This window comes from Lonchura striata, chromosome 7 (genome assembly GCF_050655825.1).
Source record: "Lonchura striata isolate lonStrDom1 chromosome 7, ASM5065582v1, whole genome shotgun sequence".
Taxonomy (NCBI): domain Eukaryota; kingdom Metazoa; phylum Chordata; class Aves; order Passeriformes; family Estrildidae; genus Lonchura; species Lonchura striata.
Window position 1 is genome coordinate 8,356,561 of NC_140709.1, and position 27,235 is coordinate 8,383,795.

The following is a 27,235-nucleotide window of genomic DNA, read 5'->3' on the forward strand; positions in this document are numbered from 1 at the left end:
AGCAGAGCTATGAGATTAATCAGATTTTCTGGGATTTTTTACCTTCTTTTATTTTAGAAAAAAGAATTTAAGCTTTCCATTTTAGTCAATTTTGCTAAGGAAGGCAATCTCATTGTCAAGCTTCACTGAAATATGACAGAAAGATAAAAGTCTCCACTAGGTTCCTACAAGCCTTGCAGAGGCAGGTGAATAGCTAGAGGAAAAAGATCCTACAACTGCCCTGGCAGAGAAAAGCACACAGCATAAAATGATATAATATTCAATGCTGGAGAATCAACATAGCAGGAAAAAAGCCAGAATGCAATGCCTGGATAGCATTTGGAAAACTTCAGCTAAAGACTGCAACCAGCAAGTTGCCAGCAAAGAAAATTACAGAGTTTCATGAACACCTGAGAATAAATGCCCTTTGTTTTATCTTCTGGTTCCAGGCCAATTTTATATTCAACACCTAAAGATTTTTACCTATAGATTTCATGTTGAGACCATACAGCAGGACTGCTCAGAAAATCCACTTAGTCTATTTCTTTGACTCCATTGAGTTACCAGGCATTTGGTAATTTCCTCAAACCTCCTGGAATATTCCATATTTCTAACTTTCTTCTGGTCACTACAAACCACTGCACGTGAACCACAGCACTGGCTGGAAGTTCTGAAATTCAGAACTCCAAAAATTAATTCAGCAGAGATAAAATTATAGATCAATGTAAAACAAATTGAAGCTCTATCAGAAAGTGTTGCCTTTCACTTTGACATCTAATAGCTCAATCAAAGTTCCATTAAACACAAAACACCATTTCTGAATTCCTTCACTGGCTTTCATGCTATAGCAACCATTAGTGTCTCACTTTCTCTTCCTTTTATCCCACAGGTTATAAGCACAAACAGAGATGAGGAAATTGCAATGTGTGACAAAATGGTGATTCTTTGGCTGCATATTTTTGCAGTATAAAGTATTATGATCTTCTTTCTCTGCCTGTCTCTTTTTCTCTGCTTTTTTGCCCCATGAAGTCAATTCCCATAGTAATGCTCAGGGCAGAGTGTATCACTGCAGGGCCCAGATGGTTAACTGTGGAAAACTATTCTCCATCTGCTTCCTTAGCAATATCCTCAAGCAGATAAGCTTGCAGCTCTCAAACTGTGTGAAGTTTTCCATGCAGCTGCTGTCTTTAGAGATACTTGCCCTGTGTCTGGCATCAGTTTTCATTTAGGAGGAGGAGCAAGGTTATGATAAAGTCCCACAATATTATCAAAAATCACTTGGGAACAGGAAAATAAGTAATCCTAAAAAAGTTCTCCTAACAAATGTCTTGGGTTTTATAATAAATTTAAGTCCTTTGAATTTTTACACCAATCAATATTTCTTATTTTCCAAATCAAGGCAGGTACTTATTTCCTTTAGCTGCATGCCCCTTTAGTGAGAACATGGACTGTTTTAAACATCAGGATGCTACTGCCTAGTGAAAAATGTGATGTAAAAAATCTCTGGTGATGTCAAGAATAAAGTAAAATCAGGGGCAAAAACTTACTTCCAACTGGCAGCTAGAAAGTCACTCAGTGCAGCTGGAGGGAAAAAAGAGATGACCTGGATGTTAATAAATGTACAGATGGGATGCTTGGACTGCAAAGCAGGCAAAATCCAATAGAAAAGAGAAGAATATTTTTAAGTCCTAAAATAAAACCAGAAAGAGCTTTTCTGCACTCAAACTGCCAAACTATTCAAGAAGATCCAGTGAGACTGGATCTTTCCTCAGGCTGCAGCGAGGTTTGGATCAGGCCAACAATTGTACTTCGAGAAAATAAATAATAAATTTGCTGGAAAATATTCTAGAAGGATGATGTTGGATGGTTTGATTCTTTGAGGAAGGCATCTCCCTTTATCTACAAGATTTATTAATGTTAATAATCAGGATGGAGTTAGAAATGCTTTGTGCAGAGATGCTCCTTCATCCCACTAGGTTACCAGGAGCAATGCCAGCCAAGATCAGCTGGGTGATATTATTGTCCTGGGTGATATTATTATTATTATTATTATTATTATTATTATTATTATTATTATTATTATTATTTCTGCAAACCATTTAGCTCTCAGCACTTCTGGAACAGAACGGGAGGATTTGCAATCCAGAGCTGGTTTTGGCTGGAGCAGGATAACTGTGCAGAAGTGCTGCTTCCCAGCCAGCCTGCTGCCTGCTGCTCCCAGCTGCCTTTGGATGGAATTGTGCTGAGCTGGTTGGTTTTTTCCAGGCTGGAGCCTGAGCTTCAAGCCAAAGTCAAATATTGAGTGGGCAAAACCAGGAGCAGCCAACAGTTGGTCTCTGGTCCCAGCCTTGGCCCAACATTTTGAGGGTGGTGTGGAGCATTCACAATTAACTGGACTTTTTATAAGTTTCTGAGGAAGAGATAATAAAGGAAATTCATATTTTTAACTGGTTTATGAGTCAAACTAAGCAGAATTTTACAGGATTATAAAAAACCTCCTTTTGAGTAGGGTCCTTCTCCCAGCCAAACAGCAAAGGGACAATGCACAGGAAAGAGCTACTACATCTCAAAGGAAAAAATATGCTAAAGCATGCTAAAGCATAAATTGAGAGGTTAAAAGAATATTCTATAATAAGTGTCAGGATTAAAAAAAGCACAGCCATATAAAATCAATGTCAGAATGCAAGTTTATGCATAATGGTTTCATGGGAGGTGGTGAAGGGAAGTGGCCAATTTGCTGAGGATGCAGTTTGAACAGACAGCTCAAGGGTGAAGTACTGAACATAACAAAGTAACTAGAAATTAAATGGAATTAAGGGGGTAACAGAATAGAAAAAGCTCTGTGCTGATGTTTCACACTGTCCTGGTTTCAGCTGGGGGCTAACATTCTTCCTGCTAACTCATACTATGCTGTGTTTTGGATTCAGGATGAGAATAATGTTGATAACACACCAATATTTTAGGTGTTTCTAAGTTTTTTTCCCCCAAAGTTAAATATTTTCCAGTTTCTCCTGCTCTGTCAGTGAGAAGTTGCACAGGATGCTAGAATGGAGCATGGCCAGGACAGGAGACCCAAAGTGGCCAAAGAAATATTCTGTATCATTAGCATTAGTACAAGTAGTAGTAGTTGTTGGAGTATATTTTACTTTAATTGTTAATCTTTTTTTATCTCAACCCTTGAGTTTTACATTTTTCCACTTCTCCCATCCCAGAGTTTGGGCAGTGAGAGGTTTTGTGCTGTTTCCAGCTGGGGTTAAACCAAAACTCACAGTCCTGGCCAAAGGAGTAGGACAGATAAGAGAAAATATTCACACTGAATAAACAAATTCTTCCAAATTCTTCACAAGAAGCAACTTAAGAAAGAGAGAAATGACAAGGAAATATTTTTGAACTTTCCTCAAGGGAAAAGGGCATGGTGGATGTACAATTAAAGTCTTAATGAAATAAATTGAAATATCACACTTTACAGAAAAATGAAGTGAAAAACATCATTCTTAGAGTTAAGGATTCATTATTTATACCTACTTTCCCCAGTTCACATTTCTAACCAGGAGGGAACTATTCAGAGGTTGATTTTTGTTTCCTTTTTTGTTTTAGGATATGTTTGATATACATCCTTCCCACTTGTGGTGATGTCAATCACCCCAATTCCTTTGACACAAATGGATACAGGCTCTTCACCTCAGAAGTCTGCCCTCATCACCTCATGATGAGAGAGATTTAATTAATATTCAATTATTATTAAATATTAATATATTTAATATTAATAATAATAATATTTTTTTTTTCTCCAAGCACCCTTTTACCAAGGCCACAAAAAATACATTTCTCTAGTTTTTGTATGAACTAGAACATTTTTCCTTGAACATTAATTTGCACAGCACAAGTAAGGAGTTTTTTGCCACATTTCCTTTTTAATGGACCTAAAGTCTCAGAGAAAAATAGGAGAGATTAAAATCTGTAAATATTTATTAAAAATGCTAATGGAATCTAAGTGATAACAGATATGCAGAGCGATACTGCTAAGGAGAACTTCTGAACTGAGTCACATATGAGTATTTTAATGAATGTACAACGTCCCTGCTGCCTTGAGAAGAAAATTCCCATGTGAGAGTATATTTTTTATTTAGTTTATTTTCCCTGAAAGCCATGACAACAGACCTGTGGGCTCTGGAGCCTACAAGGAAACTTGCTGCAGTCTTATTAAAGCTTTGCAGTTGTGCTGTTCTCTCTCCTTGTCTTCCAACTCCAGCTCTGGACTGAAGTGGATGCTGAGGGATGTCTGGCTATCCAACTGACCTGTTTCATTAGAGGAAATTCACCCATAAAATATAACCTGGGATATTGAACTAGACAAATATTTTGCTTCAGTGTAGACAGCCACTGAAATATCTGTTAAAAAGTATGAAAATGTGCCAAAAAAGGAAAGTCCTCAAGAGACTTTTTTCCCCTGCTCTGGGGAAATTAAATTAAATTAATTTAATTTAATTAATTAAATACAACAGATTTTTTTTTTAAGAGCAATATACCAGCAGTAGTATTTTGGAATCTTTTTTCTGCCTTTTTTTTTTTTAAATAGCTGACAAACTATATCTGCTCATGGTTGATCTTTCAAGGCCTCTAATTTATTTGAATTTCAAGGAAACTGAAAAAATAATGTGAAAGCCTAAAGGGCAGTAGCTTCTAGCAGAGGCTTCTTTTTCCCATTCTGTAAATCTAATGATGCATGCCATCCTGAGCTATGAGAAATGTGCTGGACTGTCATTGCAGCTGTCAAAAACATGTGGCAGTTTCATTTAGTCTGGAGCAACTTTGACCACTTTTGCCAAATTTCATTAGGACAGATTTGCAGATGATGCAGCTGACACAATTGAATTTCAGCTCTCAGCAGTTTGTGTTGGAGGGACGGATGCTTGTGAAAATATACAAGCAGAACAAAGAGCAGGGCGACCACACAGTGGGAAAATTAATTAATCCAATTAGCAATTGACCATGAGCAAGTCTTGGGGAGCACAAGTATTAAATATGCACCCATACAATTAATAAAAATCTTTTTTTAAGTATGTGAAAGTAGTAAACTCACTTAGCAAAGGGTGAAAGAGAAACCTCAAGCATCAGTTTGGCAGCTTCCCTGTATCTTGCTGGTGGCACTGAATAAAGTGCCTTACCTGCATCTACTTCCTGAGACATCAAAGCCATTTCAGATTTAAGTGAAACAACTCTCTTAAATGATATACAGGGAATTTCAGTAGCAACCTAAGAGGTGCTGCCCATGTTTAGAGACTCCCAGTGACACATGTTTGCTCCTAGGAGCTCTAAACCAAGGCTACTTACAGTCATTTTCCATATGTGCTCTTACATATTCATAAAACTCATCAGAACTTGTGTAGGATTCCCTGTCTTGCTTCATAAGAAGTCATGTACAGAAACTTCAGGCTGAAAATACTGTAAGTTTCAATATATATATATATATATATTTTAAATATCTATATTTTCTTAGACACAGAATACACTGCAAAGGCACAACCAGATGTAACTCTACTCAGAGGTTATTTTGTGTAATACACTTAGTCTCCTTCTATTTTTAAGTCCACACTTCAGCTCCTTGCAGCTGCAAGTTTTGTCTTAAAGGGGTGAATAAATAAATAAATCCCAAAGAACAGAGCTCATAACAGTACATTAGCATAGATTCCTTTGTGCTTCTTGCTCCAGATGCTCTGAATGGCAGCAAATCCTTTCAAGTGCTTCACAGCAGCTCCATCAGTGAATCTTTTTATTATCATCACAGCAGTTAAGGCTGCATCTACACTGAGAGGGAATTGCACACCAAGCTGGGATGTGAATTTGTGTCATTTCAGCTCTTTACTGCCCTGTGTGGGTATTCAAGACTGTGCTAAGGGCAGATTTGACATCCATTTGTTTTGGCAGCCTGTGCCCTTCTCCTCTCCCTCTCTTGACCACCCAGCTCCCTCCAACATCTCCCTTTAGGCATGCTGGTAAAATTGTTTGTGACACTGTGGGAAGAACTGATCCAGAATAATAAAAGCCATTTTTGCTAGGTTATTTTAAACCTGTTCCAATCCCTTGAGGTAGTTCAAGGCATGGATGTAAAAATACCTGTGCTAGCACAGCTGAGGAGAAGTGAAGAAACAGAACAGGCAGGCAGCATTAGCAATCAACCTCTCACCCTGCTAAATAACTATAGCAACTTACACCCAGCTTACAAAAAGCCTCAAAGTACTACATCCTCAAAACAAACAAACAAAAACCCAAAACACATCACAATTTTATTTCTGTTGTTTTAGACATTGAAATTGGCTCACCAGCAGAAGCAAACTCCCAGTCCCAGTGCAAGGAAAAAGGTGGGAGTATTCAAACAGGTATGGAGAGCAGGAGGGACGTGGAGGGAGTGACTCCATCTCTTTGGCATCTGATTGCAATTTGATTTTCTTCAGCTGTGGCTGAAAAATGCCCCATTTGGTATTCATGTCATAAATTTGTTAAACAAGTGTTGGTTCAGGAAACAAGGTGTTTCTGTGATTCCACTCCTAAGCTCCCAGTTTAGGACTGCTGACATATTCTGGTTTTCAGAAATCTGATAAGAGCTGAGCTCCAGATGGGCAGTCAGTCCCTCTCTAGGGGTGCTGAAGACTGACAGAAGTTAAATGATTTCTGCAAGCAGAAGGCTATTCTGTGCTATATATTTTCTGCTAAAAATCCATAGAAACTAATAAAATATTACTTACTACTTTTGACCAAATGACATTCATTATATGAACAATTCACACAGCAGACACAACCATTGAAGCAGAAAAGTACAAACCAACACCAGTCACAAATGAGTAAATATTTGCATTTAAATATTTTGCATAAGAAGACACTAAAGAAAAACCTTTCCCCACATCATTTAGAAGAAAGAATAAGCACTGTGATGCCATCAGTGTGAAACTTTTGTTTTTAATTCAAATTGCTTTTCAAAATCACACATTTTCCTTGAACAACATAAAAAAAAATTGCAAAAACTTAGATATGGAAAATGAGAAATATATACTTGGATTGCTCAAATTTTTCTGGACCAAAAGAACAAGATTTAAAATTGTAAAACTGCTAGAGAAACAGAGAGTCTGAGTCCTTCCCAGCTTTAATGGCATGGCAGGGAGTGATCCTGGCACTGCAGAACGTGGTTTGAAAGGGAGAATTCCGCTGGCAGGAGTGGGGCAGATTTCTCTGCTGTCAGTCACCAGGAAGCAGATGGCACGTCTTAGCTGAGTGGGTTCTCAGGCATCTCATTTCAGCAACCACTTCAGTGTAGCTGACAGCACCTCAGATGTGGAACTGGCTACCCAAACACAGCTCTGACAGCCCCAGTGAGGAGAATCCCAAATCACTGCAAGATCAGCCAGGAACGGGAGCACAGGAGTTCTGCCTGCCCTGTGCAAGGAGAACCTTCCTCTTGTCTCCAGGCAGTTACTTGCAACCTGTTACGAGTAATAAAGAAACAATAAAATTGTTTCTACTGTGATTATTTAGCATAAAAACAAAGGGTATTATTTCTGTTATTATTGTTGTTGTTTTTGTTAGCAGTCTGAGAGTGTCAAATGTAGGAAAATAATGAAAATAGGCTTCACCTGTCACATCAGCTTAAAACAACAAAATATTTTTAATGGCTCTTGCCTCATGAGGGAAACACCAAGATTGCATAGGAAAACTGTGTTGGATGCCTTTTGTTATGAACATTGTGACCCCATTGCCTGGGTGACTTTAGGTATGCAGTCCTCCTTGGTGGAGAACTATTCCCAGGCTCCCAGGGAATGCTAAAAAGCCCCATGGAAGCCAATTCCCTGCTGCTTTTGAAAGTGCCAGTAGATATTCACTTGGTAGTTTAGGCACTGGGAAAAAAAAGTGGCCCTAGACCTCTCACCTATCATCATAGACTGTGTGACAATGCCAGGAACTGAGCTCCAAATTTTTGAACACCATGCCAGTGCCTGCAGCACAACGCATCCATCCTCACTCCATCAGTCTGACACAAAAAGTTATTCTGGATGTCCTCTTACTCAGCAGGTGTCTGGTTAACAGAGGTGCCACCAAGTCATGCAAACAATCATCAGAGAATCAAGCTCCCCTGTATAGACATTATGTGCCACCTTAAAACCTGAGAGTAACGGTTCAAAATACAGTAGTCAGGGGTAAAAACCCTACAGAACTCACTCTTTCACTCAAAAAAATAACGGGCAACAAAATTTTAAAATGGATTGATTCTCCTTGCCCATAATCATATGTTAATTCTCTTGTCTGGCACAAAGCATACATGCAAATCAGGAGATAAGAGATCTCTCAGCACTCACATGCAGACAAAAGGACACTTGGGGGTGGTTTGAAGTAAATAAGGTATAAACACATGCATATGTAGAGTCCAGACATCTACATTTAGTGAAGCCCTGGTGCCCCAGACATTAGTGCAGAGGTGTCACTTCATTTTATTTGCCATATAGAAACTGAGAGAGTGATATACAGCAGGGTGAGGACATGAACTTACACCCAGTATCAGTGCTAAGAACAAGTTCCAAGTATATAAAACACCTGTAGATTAATTGAAATCATCAGTAGATAGACAATAAATCACTTTACTGACAGTATTTATCACTCCATTGAATCTAAACCCATTAATTCTCTTTTATTTCTTTGGCCACAACCAGACTGTAGATATAAAATTGGCTTTTATGCAAATGAGTGTTATTGCATTGAGACATTGAAATTACTCTGGCAGTACCACCCAAAAAGCCATAGGCACAGCACAGTTATGCTCTGCCTGTGTATATTGTAACTGTTGATTTTAGGCATTTTAGTGGATACCCCTCTGAATGAAAAAAGAAAGCAAGAAATGCACAGAAATTTGAATGTGAAGAGGAAACCCCCCACTGTGTTTCATCAGTCTGCCACCTACACCAACAAGAGTCTGTAATAAAAAAGACAGATATGGCCACAGTTCTTCTTCTTATCAGGGTGATCTGTGGGGTATTGAGACAGACAGCCAAGGATACAAAGAGTTCATGGGCTAATTTCACAGGCTACAGCCACTGCAGTGGTCTTATTAGGCAAGCTTGCACAGAAAAGAGAAAGGCAATAAATCTATATGAGTTTTCTTGGCCAAAAGAAAGCAGTGCCATGAAAGAAAAGTGCAAGAACAAGATCCTCAGAAAAAAACCCAAAATGTATTGACTGATACATCGCTCACTAGGAACTGAATTAAAATGAAATTTGTATAAATAACATGTCTTAACTATTAATGTGGCTGGTCACCTGCCCACCCCTTCTTTAAACAACTGCTAACTATGAACCCAGAGGGTGGGAAAAATATACAAAACCAAAATTAGATGCCTTGAGCATTTTTTTCTTTCCTGCAGAACTGCTGCAGATGATTTATTAGTGAATGGATATCTGCCATCCATTTTAAAATTAAAAATCCCTTGGAGGCTCTGCAGCCCCCTCCATTACATTACCAGAGTGTGCATGTCACAAAGGTACAGCTGGGACAAGAATTGTGCTCCATCAGTGAAAAGCTCTATTTTCTTCCCAAGTGCCAAAAGTCTTGAAGTGTGCAATTTGAATCATCCTTAAATTCCCCAGCATGTTTAAGCACTGTGCTAATAGGATAGTATTAAAGCATTAAAGAATACAGGTTAATCCCAGTTCTCTTATGCCTCGGTCTCTTGGTGGCAGCTGGGGCTTGGAGTAAAGAAATGTTAAGCTCAGACTCCATTCATGAGTGCTGAGGAAGGAGAGAGTCACAAGTGAGATTTCAGAGAAGCATTCTCCATTTCTCCTCTTCAATTTCACTTTAGTTTATGGTTTCAGTTTCTACAGGGTGACTTCCAGCAGGCACAGGGTCTGGCCTCTTGTCTCAGCCTGGGTAAACAGGGAGATGACTGCTTCTGTGTGTGTCATACCCCAAGGCTAAGTGCACTCTTCCGTGAAGCCACTGACAGAAATGAAAGGTAATAATGATGCCCAGGAGAAACAGGAGAAAACTGGAGAGGAGAACAAAATCAACAGGCAGACTGACACACCTAAACCCTACTCAAGTTCAGTATCCTCAGCTGGGCCCCTACACTCCCCCACATCAAATATGTGCCCTGCTGACTCCCCTGCTGGCATGTTGTGATCACCCTTGGCCAGAGAAGATGTGTGGTACTTTTATGTTAGGAAATAACAGGGTTATTAGGGTTAAATAACTAAAGGGTTACTGAGGCTCTTCAGGCCTGGCTCATATTGTGTGTGATGTTTATACACAGGTATATATTTTATAGCTGTGATTTAAAATGGATTTTAAGACAGCTTAAGAAACACTTTCTCTGACAGTCATGAGAATACAAACACCCTTCACCAGGTTTCCAGAGATGCCAACATTATGAGAGGGATTTTGTGTGGTTCAGAGATGGAATTTGCAACGTGCCAAGCTGATGGCACACATCTCCTCATCCTTTGGATGCTCACTCCAGCCTTTGATGGCACACATCTCCTCATCCTTTGGATGCTCACTCCAGCCTTTGATGGCACACATCTCCTCATCTTTTGGATGCTGACTCCAGCCTTCTGCTGCAGCCACCGGCTGGGATTTGCCCTGGAGCAGCAATTGCACTGCAGAACAGATCAGCTCCTCTCCTTGAAATAACTTTGCAACTGGCCTAGGGAGTCAAAATCATAAAACTTGCACAACCTGGGGATTTCCCACCAGGAAGCTGTAGATCACCCTGACAGCTTATCTAAGGGGCTGCTAATTGAGAGGACAAACCTTTGGCTGGGATTAATTAGTACACCTCAGCCTGTGATGACTCGGGTCCCATCAGCAGGGAACACGAGCATGTACATGCCTCATAATTTTATTCACACAGCTTTGTTGCTTACAGTACTTGTCAGATCTTAAATAATTAGTTCTACCTGATAGAACTTGTTAAATCTTAAATAATTGTGAGGAAAAAAGACTGAATAATATTGTTGCTTGTTGTTTTTTTTTTGTTTGTTTGTTTTTTTTCAATCTATTGGTGACAGTTGTATCCTACATGCAGACATTTGCCAATACACTGGAGTTGGCCAAAGAAAAGCCCATGGAGGTGGATCTGCCTTTACACCTTAGAAACACAAGTTGAGCACAGACAGGTCTTCAGAGCCTGGTGGATTTAAACCCATCTGTGCTACTCAATGGATGTATATGCCATGGTTCTAGTTTAAAATATCAGCTTAGAAGATGCTCAACTAAAAAAGGGCCTAGTTTAAGGATTTTTATAGCTTGGCCAGAACAAAGTCTGGTCTATTCTTTATACAGGTTTTTTGAAGTCCACAGAACATTGAGCATCTATTTTTTCCCCAAAGGAAATGGTTCAATGTTTTATTTTCTAACAACAGCTGAGTTGCCATATACAGAGTCTTTAGTAAGAGAAACCTGTTCACATCAAGAGTAGAGGAAAAAAATTGTATTAAAGAATAGAATGTAGATATGCTTTTTATGGACTGTTTCCAAATACAAATGTGTTTTAAAGCCAGTAAAGTAAGAGAAGTTCTTTTCCAGTTTCCTTTTCTTTAAATAACAAATTTGAAAAATAAGGAGATTAGACATATGACAGGCAGCACAGACACAATACGAAAAATGGAATAAGAACTAAATAAATAAAAAAATTATTTGTGTTACATGAAGAATTTGCATGTAACACAAAGCAACCTTGCTCTTCAAAGAGGACGAGTTCCACTATTTCCATGTCAGCAAACTGCAAAAGATTTGGGCAAATTAAGAGCAAATTAAGCAAATGGAAGACACCAGCCACAATTAAATGTGTGCAACAGAATGAAAGAGAGGCTTCATTTAAGTTGATGCTGTTCATTAAATGGATATTAAAGCAAAAATCCTTCTCAAAGCACACATCACAAAACCAGCTGTGTCCCATGGGAGCTGCAAGGTCTGGGTGCCAGAAAGGTGTTTTATCTCCTGAGGGTGGACAAGGAATTTGCTCCACAGATGATGGGGGAAGCTGAGCTGCAGAATTATAGCAGCTCTCACAAATCCTGAAACCATCCTCTCAATTCCTCCTGGGTCCCGGGGTTTGTAAGGTCTGAAAAGTAATTCAGTGAGTATGAAAACTGAGGGCCACTTGTGAATCTATCTATGTAGATAATAGGGGAATGAAGGAGCAGAAATCCTCATGAGTGGTAAATGTCTCTGAGCCTCTGCCTCCTGTTTGGAGGGGCAGGGAGAAGGCAGACTTTGCTCAGAAACTGGAGCTCGGCTGGGTTCTCTAGGGAGCAACCAAATAAACTGAAAAGTGGCTATAATTTGATCTCTGCTCGGCTTCTGGGGAAAAGCAAATATATGCTGCCCTTTGCTCAGAGCTTCAGGCAGACTGCCTGTCAATGCAGAGCCCTGGGAGAACATTCTGGATGTGAGCAGCAAAGCTGAAGTCCAGTGCTTCACGAGGCTGTTGGCAAAATCACTTACAGGAAGCACTCTCACCCAAAGGCAATTAACAGATAGGGAACACTACAAGAAAAAGTTTTAGTTCTCTGCCTGATCTAATCAAACATAAAATATACTTTTGGTCATGTGCACACGTAGTCGATGAAGGAGAGAATAAGCATGCATGGAAATGTGTCCAAGGATACACACAGATCCAAAAATCCAGGGATGATTCACTCCCCTATTATAGCTGCAGCAGAACAACTACAAGATTGATTGCAAGATCAATGCAATCAGCTAGGCAGTGAGAGCTGATTATCTGGGAATTCTGAGTAAAGATTATCCATAACAGAATAAAGGGCTGCTGCCCAGCCAGCTACAAATCACAGGAAAAGTAAAAAGTGCATTACAGACTCCTCAACAGGGCATCACCATGTGAGGATGAATGAGAAAAAAAATACTTGTCCTCTTCTAAGAGAAGTTTAATAAGTGCTGTTTAAAATTTCCATCAGTAACATAAGTGGAAGAGTCATGCAAGTTTTGTATTCTACATTTGTACCAGCTATCACTGGTAATATCTATCTGGTTCTTTCTGCCAGCTTTCAGTTCTGTCCTTGCTATCTATGTTTAACATGGATATTTTCATTTAATTTCAAGATATAAGTTGTTTTCCTCAACAGAGGAATTAATCTATTGATGCTAATCTGGTGAGGGGTAGAATCAGAGTCTTGTCAGATTTCTAAATAGAACAGCATAAGTGCCATGGTTTATTTACAGAAATATATAAACAGTGTGTATATAGGCTGAAAATCTGTGAGTTACTTACAGAAGTAAATGTCACCGTTAAAAGTTAATTAACTTTTATTCTTCATGGTCATTATTGACGTAGATTATTATATAGATGATATTTGTTATCTTATAAACATATCATCCATTGAGAGATGAGGTTGAAAAGAGGAGGGAAGAGTCACAATTAGGGTTAATTAAATCTAAAAATGTCTCCTCCCAGGTGACTGTTACCTTGACATGATGGAAGGCAGCTTGGATTATCTGTGTGGTGTTTTTCCTCAAACACAGCTTGATCCAGAGCCACTAGAGCACAAGATGGGAAAGCCAAGGGGTCAGAAATACACAGTGTACAACAACAGCAAACAACTCTCAACAAATATAGGCTGTAAAAATACATTAAATCTCATGTGGTGATGGATCATTGAGCCAGATGGGAAGAACACAGAAATGTAACAAATGCTACAAGGAAGTTGTGAGTCTTTGGGGGATCAAGTGACCTGCAAAAGATCTAATTTTCAGCACCACATGCCCAATGTTACTTGAAATCATAAAGTCACAGGGCCTTGGTCTCTTGCACACAGTCACACTGAAAGTAAGGTTGAAGTGGAAGGATGGTTTTCTACTCAACAAAATAATTTCCTGCACAAGTCACTGAATGCCACTGTAACACTTTTTTCTAAACATATATTAAAAGTTTTCCACTAGAGAGACTATCTTGATTCTTAAGTTTTCCACTAGAGAGACTATCTTGATTCTTATACACAAAATTTCTAAATAGAAGGCCCTGAAGTCTGTTAGCAAATTAGAAAAATACATCTTTTAAATAATATATAGTTTCCTAATCTTTTTTACATGTTTCTTATTCATTTCAGAAGTCATTTAAAAATGAAGATTAAATCCTTGTAAGATCACTCAAAAAGATCACACTACAAGTTCATTCCTATGACAAACATTCAGTGATTTCCACTTTTGGTACTTCTGTTGTTGGGGTGGTCTGACCCTACTCTTGTTCCACTCTTGTTTTCTTTCAGTTGAAATTCACCCGTTGCTCCCTGCTCCCAGTTTTCTGTTCTTTTTACTTCCATTCCTCCAAATCAAATTGTTTCAGCTACCAGGCAAAAGCCTCCAAGAGCAAAATCCTTCAGTGCTTGAGATGCCTCAGCACCCAGGTTAGGAAAGCAACACACTGCAGAGTGCATTTGTCCAAGCTCAAACAGTGTTTACAATTTCATTTAGCTTATATGAATCTGTAAAACATTCCCCAGTATTCAGATGTTTGAGGTGGTTCATGTATTCTCCTTTCTGCAAAAATTCTGCATTTGAGATTAGACACCTCTCCCAGTGGAAATTTCGTCATGACCAATACATTCATGTGAAAAGTTTCAGCCTCAATGAACTGACATTTTTCTGATGAAAATCTTGCCCCAAACCTCTGAACTATCTCAACGTGCAGCCTGTGGTACTTAGGCAACCACTGCCTCAGGCTCTTTACTTTAATTTTATACATTTTCATCAAACCCTGATGTCCCTCATGGGTTTGTGCTATTTCTGAAATGTAGCTAAAACATTTACTGTATATTTTTATTCGTTGATAATTTCAAGTGAAATTATTTCATCACTTTATGTCTTCTTTTTCCTCCTAGTCCTGATGTATTTTGACATCCAGAGAATTACAGTTTAACCAAAAACACTTCAAAGTGGAGTTTAGCAGAAAATGAGCTAAAGTAAAAATATTTCACTTGGAGCTAATAGGCAGAATGAGGGCAGCAATTGTTCAGCCATTCAAGTTAAATAAGGGCTCATTACTGTCCTCTGTGACAACTGCCCAAATGCCACATTTAAAGGTTCCATTATTCAAAGGTTCAAGGAATACAATATTCATGTGTTGTATAAGTTTTTGTTTTAAAGTACTACTTTAAAATGAAGATCAGAATCCTGTTGTGTGATGTTCTGTAAGATGGGTCATTTTACTACTGTCACCCCATACACTTTCCTAGGAAAGGGATTTCTCCTGCCCTGTAGTTTTCCTGCTTATCTGAAACTCCCTCAGGGAGATTGAGCACAACTCTGGAAAACTTAAAAAAATACTGGATTATAAAGATGATCCAGAAAAGAGAAGTTGTGCATTCCATATCTTGGCCTGAAGATATTTCAGAAATTAAAAATTAGAAAACATAACATGGTCTTGGGCTTGCCTCATAAAAGAGATTGTGTTTAGCTGAAAAGAACTCAATTTAGTAACCAAATGTATGGAGAGACTCCCAACATTTGCCTTGGTAGGCAAATACAAATACCAGTGGAGAAGAGGAACTACTCAGAATATAGCTGACATTAAAAAACAAATCAATTTATGGGGCAAGAATACGTTTAGAAGACTTTGAAAGATTTCTAATCAATTAATGTTCTGTTTAGTATATTATTTAGTTTAATACTATGTGATTCTTTTTTCCCTTTACTGAGAGAATATATAATTCCAAATATTTGCTTCATAGTTTTAATATTAAATCTAAATTCAGTAATCAAATGTCTACTTCTCAGTCTGATTGCTAAGGCTTGGGAAATTTTAAGAATTTTTTATCCACAAAAATTAACAGAATATTTTCATACTCAAATTGGTGCCCTCAGCTTGCTTTAAAACTGTGTGGACATCCTGAAGTGTTTTCACTGAAGTATTCAAGGAAACTTAACTCAAGGACTCAGAGAACTTGAACTTTAAAAACACCACCAATTAAAATAAATTCAATAATTCATTATTTCTAAATTGAAAATAAAGTTTGAGCCACACAGTTTCTCAGACAATAAAGGTGGGATATGGAAGACTTGCTGGCACTGCAGGCAGTGCTTTGTGTGTGGACAGGTGGGGTCATTTCAGTTGCCAGTTTAACTCACCCAAACTCCATCCCTTCATCAATACTTTTTGAGGTTTTGAGATATTCTTTAACTTCAGAAAAAAAAAATGGAATTGGAAGTTTAAATTCTTCCAAATTTTATAAGCAGAAAATTGAGAATAGTGCCATTTGGACCAGCGGAAACTCTTTTTTCAATTTAGCTGAAATTACATTTGCTATTCTCCTCTTTTTGATTGTAACTCAAGAATTAAAAATAAATTATTTGCAGTGGAAAAAAAAAAAAAAAAACAAAAAAACCCAGCACTAGATTTTCACTGGTAAATTAAATGTGTCCAGAGTTACTCCTTGCCATTTAAGCCAGTTCTCACAGACTGGACTCCATCTGTGCTCTTAATCACTTTTAACATCCAAAACCAGAGTAGCCTCCCACAAACTGCCTGCTGTTAATACAATCTAACATGTGCCAACTACCTAACACTGCCTGGTTTGAAACTCCAAAAACATAAGCAAAACCACATTGCAAAATGTCAACAGTCAATAGATTTCCAGTGGACAGGGACATTCCCTGGTCCTTTAGAATTTGCAAATGTGAGTGCTGTCAGAATTTCCCAGAGAATTTAAAAACTCACATGTTTTTCGGTTTTGAAAGTCTAGAAAACTGTTAGTATGTCAAAATTACTAACAGCTGTCATTGAAAAATTGCTCTTAATAAGACAGCATTTTAAAATAAAATTAGTCCTAAAATCTCCAGCAGCTCTACCAAAGAGACAGGAGACAGACACAGAGACTAAAATTTTTCTGAAAATTCCTTGACAAGCCTGTGAAATAGCTAAAATTTCAAATCCAATCTCCTGGATTCTATTCCTATGATTTCATAACAAATCTTTCTCAGAAGAAACAGATAAAGAAAACACTGAAACACACAGACTGGCCTGGCATCTCTCACTGCTGAAAGAGTTGAAGCATTTTCCTTCATAGTGTGGAGCAGGAGTGGGCAAAATGCCTGGATTCTCAACAACTGTGAAAGTAGGAGTCTTTATTTATTTTGTGTAGGGGAAATGTATGAATTTGCAATCAGGACAGCTTGTGGTACCATGCTGAAATGTAATCAGTTTTCAATGTGCAGAGAGTCCCAGAATAACATTCTAACAGCAACATTAGATAAAGACACTCCTTTTCCCCCAGGCTGTTTGTACCTCCAACATGTAATTTTGCCATTAGTGAAGTGTGATGAAAATTAAGTCACTTGTACAGCCCAATATGCTCACTCAATCAAACATTATTTCTTTTACTTTGTTACTAACTCAGGGCTCGACTCAGGAATAAATTGGCTGCAGAATTCAAGCTGCTAAAAGCTTTATTGAAAGTCTTTTAGCATTGCAACCACACTGCCTTTGCCAGAGCTGTAATCTATAAATCTGAGGAGGGAGGAAGGTCATGCTAAGATTTCAGAGCCATAACCCAAGTTCTTACCTCAAAACATGTCTTCTACCACCATGTGGCTATTTGACATTGCAGGCAGGCACTTTTCCAGCTCCCAGTGTTAGCACAGGCTCTTAAAGAAGCACAAAGAGGACCTACAAGCCTCTTAATATTTTCAGTTTCTCCATTTGGTAGCATAGTTTGCTGATGGAGTTCAGAGGTGCGTTTGTGCAGAGACTGCCCATAAAAATGGATGTATGGGGACAGTCCAGTGGATCTCTAGGTCCAGTAGACTCCAGCAGGAGCCAAAATCAGACAGCTAGGGAGGAAAGAAGAAAGATAACAGCAATACTTTCCTAGTGCAGTCCATCAAGCATGCTGCAGTCATTGATTAAAGATACTGTCCAAAACCTGTCCTCTTTTTCAACCAAATCCCTGTGAAATTAGAAGATTGACTGCCTGGGCTTTTTATATTGGACATCTCAAGGAAAGCAAGCTCATGCACTGCCCTTTGAGCTCTAGGCAGCTCTTCCTGACAGACCATACTGAAAGCAGCTGGTGGAGGAAATATCTCAGATTTCACCCAGCTTTTTTTGGAGCAGAGTGGAGCAGCCTGTGGTGCACAGGAAGGGACCTGCAGAGAGCAGGCCCAGGGTAGCACTGGACTGTGCCAGTGGCTCTGAGCTCCTGGAGGATCCCAGTGCACCATTCAGACAGCAATCCTGCTGCTCACTGCATTGCTGAGGAACAGGGAGGCAAACAGCCCTGGCTTTAGTGCTAAAATAAGTGAATACATAAAAAATTTTTACTTCTAGGCTGAGATCTTGAAAGCTGCCATGGACCTGCAGTCAGACTCCGAGGTCTCCCCAGTCAGACACCAAAAAGTGCTTCAAGATCCTGCTGCAGCTCCAGTACTTGGTGCCTCTCTCTTCTGGCCAGAGTTCCATGTCCACTCCCAGCAGAAGGATGCTTGTTCTGGCCACCTCTTGACCACCCCACACAAAAGATTTCTTTCTACAGGAGAGCAGCCTGTCCTCCCCCTGCCCTGGCAGACACAGCATTTGACTCTGAAGTGTTCTTTTCAATGCCAGCCTGTCTGCAAGATCAGTGCCTGTCTCAGAGCACAACCCTGGCACCCCCATCCCTGCTGCTGCTCTGAGCCCCCGCTGGCACCCAGCACATCCCCTCCCAGCAGGGCAGGGCAGGGCAGGAGACTGGGGGATGCTGCAAATGGGTAGGAGGGGACAGCAGCACCACAGGGGCAGCAGCAGCGTGGGGACACTGCCCAGATGTGGCACCACTGCCCTGGCAGGCTCATTTCACACCCTCACATCACTCTTGTCTTCATGCCCACTTTGCTTCCCTTCCCTTTGCACCACAGCCATTTCTGCTCAGGCCACAGTGATGCTGGCCTTTGCTTATAGCTTAGGCATTCCTTTGGAAATAAAATTGCATCTGTGCAGTTTTGGGAGCAGTGTCTTTCTACATCTAGCAGGAAAAAAAGTGCAGAAAGCACCCAAAAGCAGTAATAGGAAGCATTTAGTTATGAAAATGCTGCATTTGGAATGCTAAAGCAAAATTTCCCAGCTATCTTCCCCATCATTTCCCTGTGGAAAGGGAAATTGGTGGTTTTTGGTGATTTCTCATCTGCTGCGCTATTTTACTGACTGCAGCAAATATATTCACCTGTTTTAGAGCAGTGCAATACCTCGTTTCTTAAAACACAAGGAAACTTCACATGGGTTGTTGCCAAATATAATAAAGATGAGCATTTCTTGCATTGTACATATTTTTAGGCTAACCAATCACAAATATTGAGCTGAATCACCTTGCTTGCAGGAAACCCTTTAAAGACTACTAAAAAACAATGGTTTTTTTCCTTTTCTTTTCTGCATTGCCTGGATTTGGCTAATAGGCTTTGCTCAGCAAAATGGCCAAAGAATTATTTCTTGACACAGCCAGCTTATAGGACACAGTGCAGCAAAGGTGCCAATGAGACCAATGGGCCAAGATTTTTCAATTATAAAACTAGTTATTTCATCTAATTACTAAATATTAGGGGTCACTCTTTCAAGAGGACAAATTTCTAACTCAGCTTTGTGCCTAAATAGAAACAGTACATGTAATTTATAATAGCTGGTTTCTAAAGAGTTTTAAAACAAGCAAGCATTAGGAAAAAAGCCAAAATCTAATTAATGGGTTTTGTAAACAGACTTTTTCTATGGGTGGGATTTTTTTCTGCAACAAATTTTCTGCCAGTGGTTTGTTAACTCATAATAAAAAAATAAAAGTTGATCAGTGGTCCAGATTTGATACAGTATAAGACAAGGAGTATTCTGTTTTGAGAATAAAAGAAACAAAAAATTTTGTAGGTGTTATTCCCACCTATATTTCCTGAGTTGAAATGCAGTGAGATCTTTTGACTGAGAATTGCTCATAAATTTTTTCACAAAATAAATCAACGTATAGAAAAAGATTTTTTGCTACTGAAATGGAAACTTCAGTGAATTTATGTGTTTCAACATATTTTTAAATAAAAAATAGTAAAGCCCTTGGAAGTTTCATTGCAACAGTGAAACAAATCATATTCTCTCACTTGAGATAAAAGTTTGTCCCTGCACGCTGAACAAAAATTTACTTTTGTTTAAAAATATTAAAAATGTTCACATCTCATTTTGAACTATGCAAGATATTTTCATTTTTCTTAAAAACATTTCATATTTTCCACTCATTTCCATCACCACATTGTCTTGTGATCAGTCAGGAAGTGAATTGGAATGCTGGGAATTTTCTAGGCTCATTCCCTCCTGTTCTAGTTATTATGGCACATTTGAATAAGAACTTCTACAAATTAGTTTAGTCAAGTTTGGCTAATTGACTTTTAGGGTGCATTCAGTTCAAGTTTGCTGGGTTCACTCCCATGGATAAGCTCTACTTCAGTATCCTTCACTTTCCAGTCCAAATTGCTTTCTAATGTCACATATTATTAAATAGTTGGAGTGAAACTGTCTTAAATCAGTAAATAATACCAACTGTAGAGATGGCAAGTAAATAAAGCCATTACTGTGAAGATTTTAACTTGTGGGGGAATTGTGATATTAATTAGTTAATTTTTCTAGATTTCAGATGAAAGAGGTTAGTAAATTCTATTATTATTATTATTATTATTATTATTATTATTATTATTATTATTACTGTCTTTCCTGTAATATATCAACTCTATCAATATTACACAGAATTCAGCATAGTTGTGGTGCTCACATTTAAGGTAGATTTCTTTTCAATAAACAGAAAAACCATAGAGAGTGCAATCAGATCTCTCAGCCAAGTGTTTGTACATCACCAAACCTGGACACACATAAAGAGGAAACACAAGAATGAAAGAATGCTGTCAATTTGCATCTTTCAAGGACATTATAAACAGGGCAAATAGTATGCAAAACCCACAATTTTGCCTTTCCCTTTGCAGAACACAGTTAAAATGTGTTTACACACTTCACCCCTTGTCCAGATGAGCCATACTTAGAACTTTTCATCTATTTCAGCAAGAGCCTCTTCAGCTTGAAAATACTGATTAGTGAGGAATGGAGCATCACGAAGCAGTCACCCTTCCTCTACTCAATTGCTGCTTGAGGTTTCTTTTCCCTGAGGAAGAAACCATGCCAAAACATCTCATGGTAGCTGCTGCAGGCAGTCAGAGACAAGTAAACAAGGTCAGCTCTCTCCCTGAGACAGGTTTTCTCCATGGAGGGAAAAAAGGGCACGAAGGAGTGGGGCAGCAGCTGAGCCACTCAAGGGAAGAAGTCACCACTGTGGGTCAGTGAGAGGATTTTTCTTGTGCTCATCTCCCTGAGTAGGATGATGTTGCCCTGATTTTTAAAAGTGTTTTCTTTTATATTTCTTTTGAAAGTTTTAAAGTACTTTTAAATTTTTCTATGCCTTCTGATGTTGACATATTTCTACTGCAGTTCTCACACACTGTTCATGGAAATAATGCATTCTTCTTTGTGAGAAGAGAGAATTGATGGATTGTTGGTTTGACCAGTGTGGTTGGAGAAGTGGCAACTTCATCCTCCAGTCCACTGTCACTTTTGGAATTCTATTTATTGTGAAGTCAGAAATAAAATTAAGTCTTTTTCTCTTTTAAACTTACCAAGCTTCTGTGTACTCATTTCGTGTCCTATAGCAATGGGATGTGAGTTCCACAGAAGAATTGAACTCACCCATGGGGAGAACAATTGCAGCCCTGCTGCCAGGATGGGGGAGCCTGAGGAGGAAGAGAGCTATGCTGAGATAAAGGACAAATGCAGTCCAAATTCACATCACAGCTTTCCCTGGAGAATATAAAGGCTCACCTGATACTCCTGAAGTGAATTCTGGTTTCAAGGAGCAAGGAAAATCAGAACCAGACATTCACAGTGAAATGAGGTTCCTGCTCCTATGGATAGCAAAAGAGATTTCCAAAATGATAATGTAACTGTGATTTCACTGGGGAGAAAATAATTTGAAACTAGTCTAGAGCAGTTCAACCTCAAAAAATATGGCAATAGAATTGTTTTTGCTAGAACCTCACTGTAAAAGAACAGAAAAAGAGACCTATACTGAGATAAAGGACAAATGCAGTCCAAATTCACATCACAGCTTTCCTGGAGAATATGAAGGCTCCCCTGATACTCCTGAAGTGAATTCTGGTTTCAAGAAGAAAGGGAAATGAGGTTCCTACTACTATGGATAGCAAAAGAGATTTCCAAAATGATAATGTAACTGTGATTTCACTGGGGAGAAAATAATATGAAACCAGTCTAGAGCAGTTCAACCTCAAAAAATATGGCAACAAAATTGTTTTTGCTAGAACCTCACTGTGAATAAACAGAAATATTTTTGCTGTTTGGGAGGAGAAATTATATCTTTATATTCTATATTTCTTATATTATAAGCTTTTTGTTTTTAGTAAAACACATGCAATAAATATAAAGCAGCATTTGAAGGTGAATTTATTATTCTGATGTCACTGTAATATATTAAATCAATTTTTTAGTACAACTGATGTTAGATTTAAAATATGCCATCCAATTTTTAGAACAACATTTTGATGTCCTAAAATTGTCAGAATTGACATGCAAAATACAGAGATTGATAAGTACAGAAGTTTGTAATAAGAGATTGTTTCAGTTTGGAGAAGAACAGAGAAGAAAATTTTTCTGCCAAAACAGAAAATACAAATCTGAGACAAAGTTTTTGATAAATATGTCTTAATTTGAGTGAATTATTTTGGTTGATATATATAAATCAATTTAAAATAAGCTTTCATTTTTCCTTTTGAGGTTGTACTGGGTTTTCAAATCTTTCAATATTTTCAAGACTTCAGCTTAGAAATCTACTTATTGCTAAACTAAACATTCTCTTAGCCTCAAAATTATATTTAATCACGTTTTAAATTATCAGCAGACTAAAAATCATTTTATATTCCCACAGCTGTAAATGAATTTAACACATCTCTTATGCTAAGTGCCAGTATTAGTTATTCAACAACCCAGGAGAGCTCGATGACCTCGGTATTTTTTCTGCAAAACAGATCAGAAAAAAAAATACCCAAGTGTTCAACCTACTGTGATGAGTCAGAGCAAAACCCAGGGACCACAATGAGATGTTTGAACGTGGAGCCACCTTCCTGCCCTGCCACTGCCATGGAGAGGCACTCAGTGCACCCAGCCCACCCTGCCTTGGGTTCCAAGGGCCACGTGGAGATTTCATTCTTTTCTTTCTCAAGTTTCTCCTTCCACGTTTGTCTCCTCATCTCAAGATGTTCTTCAGACAGCCAAGGTGACACCATCCACCCCTGGGCACTGGCACCAGGGCAGGTCGAGAGCAGCTGTCAGACTGCTCAGGCTGGAGAGCAGATGTCACACTTCTGCTGCTAATTCAGAATAACACCACTCACTCCAGTGCATCGCTCCAGTTTCCTTTTCATCCTGAGCTAAACTGTAGGGCTTTCCAAGCCTGAATTTTCTACAATGTGAACAAGACCTCGTCTGTTATTCTCCAAAAGGGGGGAAAAAAAAAAAAAAAAAAAAAAAAAAAGGAAAGATGAAATGAAATAATAAATGAAATGAAATGAAATGAAATGAAATGAAATGAAATGAAATGAAATGAAATGAAATGAAATGAAATGATGAAATGAAACGCTAAGACACTTTATAGAGCCAGATTATTTGGTTATGTCTTTCTGGCTGCATGAATTCATCTGAGGAAACAAATACATATAAAGATGCCACTTCATATTTCTACTCAGAAGGATATTTTATTGTTTGGATGAGCCCCAATGTCACATCACATTACCGAGTAGCACAACCCCATGTTCCTAATTCACAAAAGTCTGTCTCCTTGCTCAAAACCAAAAGTGGCATAAACCCATTTATAATTTAAGTTGCTGGCAGTTCCTAAAATGGCTTTCCTGGAGAATAATGAGATAGACCAGTGGGGTAAGAAACATGATAAGTGACTCCACAATAGAAGGCATAATGAATAGTTGCTCTGTCCCTGGCAAGTGACTGTGGTACCAGAGTACCCTGTCATGCACTGTCTTTTATGGCAAGTCATAAATTAAAATAGATTTTTATTGTGAAAGCTTCTGTCACTGCAAGGAGGAAGAACAATACAGTGCCACATTTCTTTCTGGGATTGCAAATCAAGGCCAAAATCTCTCCTGATGTAAATTATGTCAATACATTCATTTCAGCTGAGTTTTACCCATGTCTATAATCAGAAAAAGTCATAAACTGGTTCTGTTTTAATTTAATTGGAGTATTGATTCTTCAAAATTGTTATGTTACATTGAATTTTAGTTACCACTGTCACCCTGTAAAAGACAATCTGGCACAAAAAGCTGATTCTGTTCATAAGTCAATGGGAGTAGACAGGAGGATAGGTATTAGGGAGATGAAAAAAATGCTATTTGAATTTATGATGCCAGAGGAGTATCTGTCTTCTAGTGCAATCACCACAGATGATCATCAGAAATTACGAAAATCTGTTGCAGCCAGCACAAATAGAAATCTAGCAACACCACCAAAATAAAATGTTATCTTTTCTTCCCTTTACTTTTTAAAATTAATTTTTCTCTTTTGCTGCTCATAACTTAAGAGGAATCAAATACCTAATTTAGGGTCAACTTTGCTGCTAATAGCAGCAAGTGGCCATCAGGACAGCTAAAGAATTAATCACCTTTACAGAGTTGTGCCAACATTGTGCATAGACTAACAGTGTTGGAGGGTTGCCCACATGCTGCAGCCTGGACTAAAAATGTGCTCAAAGTGTAGTTTATGTGGTCTTTCCATATTTTCTGTCTTTCTGTACTGTCAAAGTGCTTTCTTTGAGAAGCATATGCACACACATTTATGTGCACAGAGCTGTCTCTGAATATACATTTGGGAGGAGAGGGGAGCTGACCCAGGACAATTCACTAGGGGCTGAATTTAATGCATTTCTTGTTTTGCCCATTCCAGGTTCCATTAACAATTTTTGGATTTATTCCTTTCAGACCAAGTGATGCTCCAGGCTGGCTTTTTGTACCTTCCACTCTCCTGCTGCCCTGCCCATACCCCCACAGCTGCTCACCATTCTTTAATCAACACCAAGGACAGCCACATCGCTGCCTCGTTTGTGCTCAATTAAAACTCTTGGAAAACAGGGCCCAGAGGATGCTGTAAGTATTCTGATCATCCTGAAAAATTGCAGTTGTGAGGTGGGAGGAATGCAAACAAGTGTGGGAGCAGTCTTTCTCTCTGTCACTATAGGACACAAGAAAGCACAACAGGAACCACTGTGATGGCAAAGTAAAAAAGGAAGAAGGTTTATTTTCTGACTCCAACTTTTATACTTTTCCAAAGGTGACAATAGACTGGGGAGTGAATGGGCCACCTCTCCAAAGACATTGGACAAACCACCAGTACATCAACTTCCTCCACCCCCACGAAGGAATGCAAAACAATATGTTGTTTATAGAAAATGTGTGGGAAAGTTTTCTAACAGAATGTAAACTCAGAAGGCTTTAGGGAATCTTAAGAATCAGGGCGACAGGTAGCAGTGGGTGTGTGCATGGCAGTGTGCCCAGAGCTGTGGCTCTGTGGCACGGACCTGACTGGGCAGGGGCCGGTGCCCCTCTGCCAGCCCTGCAGGTGTCTTTGCAAGACCCACACCAGGACTGAGGGGTTTTGTGTTCCAGCAGAGCTGGGGACAGGGAGGACTGGAGCTGGCTCATTGGGACATGGCATTGCAGACACCTCTGCACACCCCTCCACCCTCACCTAGCCGAGCACACACATTCACATGTGCTGTCTGCAAGGGCTGAGAATCAAACTGGCAGCTGCTCCTTGAGCTGAGAGCACGCTGCCTTCGAAACAAAGTCAATCAAATCCTTGGGACCGATTAGTTGATTTAGAATAAAATCAAATAATCATGAATCTCCTTTCTAGACACAAACCCCCTTCTGATAGAGTAGTTTTCTATCAAATGAAAACAACTTAGATAGCATTTTCTCAAAGACAAACATTCTCATAATATAGCACTTATTTAGACAGAGGAAACTGGGAGTATTAATTCATTCTCCCCCCAGTGAAATTCCATTGAATATTCTGAACTCTGCCTTCAACAGGAGCTGCTCACACCCATAGACTTTCTGTGAGCCAGACTGTGATTTCTAGTTTTATATCACTAATCAGACATTGACTTCTTGCATTCATTTAAATATTCCATATTAATAAACCTTGACTTTTAGACAGAAGCTCTGTGAGGTGCATTCTCAACATGATGCACACGAAAGTCCCCATGGCATCATCAACAGTAGGGCACACGAGGAGAACCGATTACAGTTTTACCCATTGCTACCTTACTTTTAGATTTTTCCTCTGGTGATTTCTTTAGTGCCAACACTTGTGCAGCTGTTTCCATCTTTGCTGAAAACCTTCCTAGGAGCACTACTAAAAAGGTTCAATTTATGTAAAACAGAATTTTAATCTAGAAAATGCAGGTTTGAGACTCTGCATAGTGAAAGAAATCCCCTCAAAGTACAGCTAAAGAGGTTAGAAAAGCAGGTCACAGAAATCTGGTTTCCTAGGGAGCTTCTGTGTGTTAGAGTAATGTAAGCAGCTGCTGGCAGCTCCAAACTGCACACACTAAATGTGTCTAGAAAGGATTTTGACAGGTCTCTACAAACCTGGGACTTTCTGTGCCTGTAGTACATTTCCAGTTTTATGGCAAGACAGAGGTAAGAAACAGGATGGTTTCTGTGCAACAGTTCCATACTGAATGAACACTCCTTTGGACAAATATTCATTTATTCTGAAGTCACTTGCAAATCTCTTGACAGTCTAAAAATATTTTATTTTACTTACTACCTTTTCACCTTTTATATTCCTTTTCAATTGGATATTATGACCCAGTATGACTATGTTGCTGGTATATTTGAATTCTGCTGCAGATTTCAAGGTTAGCTCGGAAATACTGAGCTCACAAAGAAACATGTTCTGCCCCAAGTTATTTCAATTACTTAGTATGGGGAAAGGTAAGAGTGTGAAAATATTTAGAAGGTTACAAAGTGAATACCCCTTCACTGTTTTGCTCTGGGTATTATGCATTAATAAAATATATGGTAATAAACAGTCTCTTCAGTTACTCAAATCAAATAAAGTAATTCATCCATGACATGATTTTATGAGTCTAGCTACAGGAAGTTATGTATATAAAATAA

At 38.8% G+C, this 27,235-nt stretch overlaps 1 long non-coding RNA gene across 3 annotated transcripts in view; it reads right to left on the bottom strand.

Moving 5' to 3' along the window:
* Positions 1-6,248: 6,248 nt before the first annotated feature.
* The window catches only part of LOC146766880 (uncharacterized), a 118,195-nt gene continuing 97,208 nt past the window's right edge, over positions 6,249-27,235 (bottom strand). For 2 of the 3 annotated variants that reach the window (XR_014956694.1, XR_014956692.1), the window contains exons 3-6: positions 21,843-21,925; positions 21,641-21,754; positions 17,539-17,806; positions 6,249-7,457 (exon numbers count right to left, since the gene is read on the bottom strand). This is a non-coding gene — a long non-coding RNA (uncharacterized LOC146766880). Of the gene's footprint in view, positions 7,458-13,447; positions 13,520-17,538; positions 17,807-21,640; positions 21,755-21,842; positions 21,926-27,235 lie in introns of all 3 variants that reach the window. The other variant, XR_014956693.1, reaches the window with a different exon arrangement.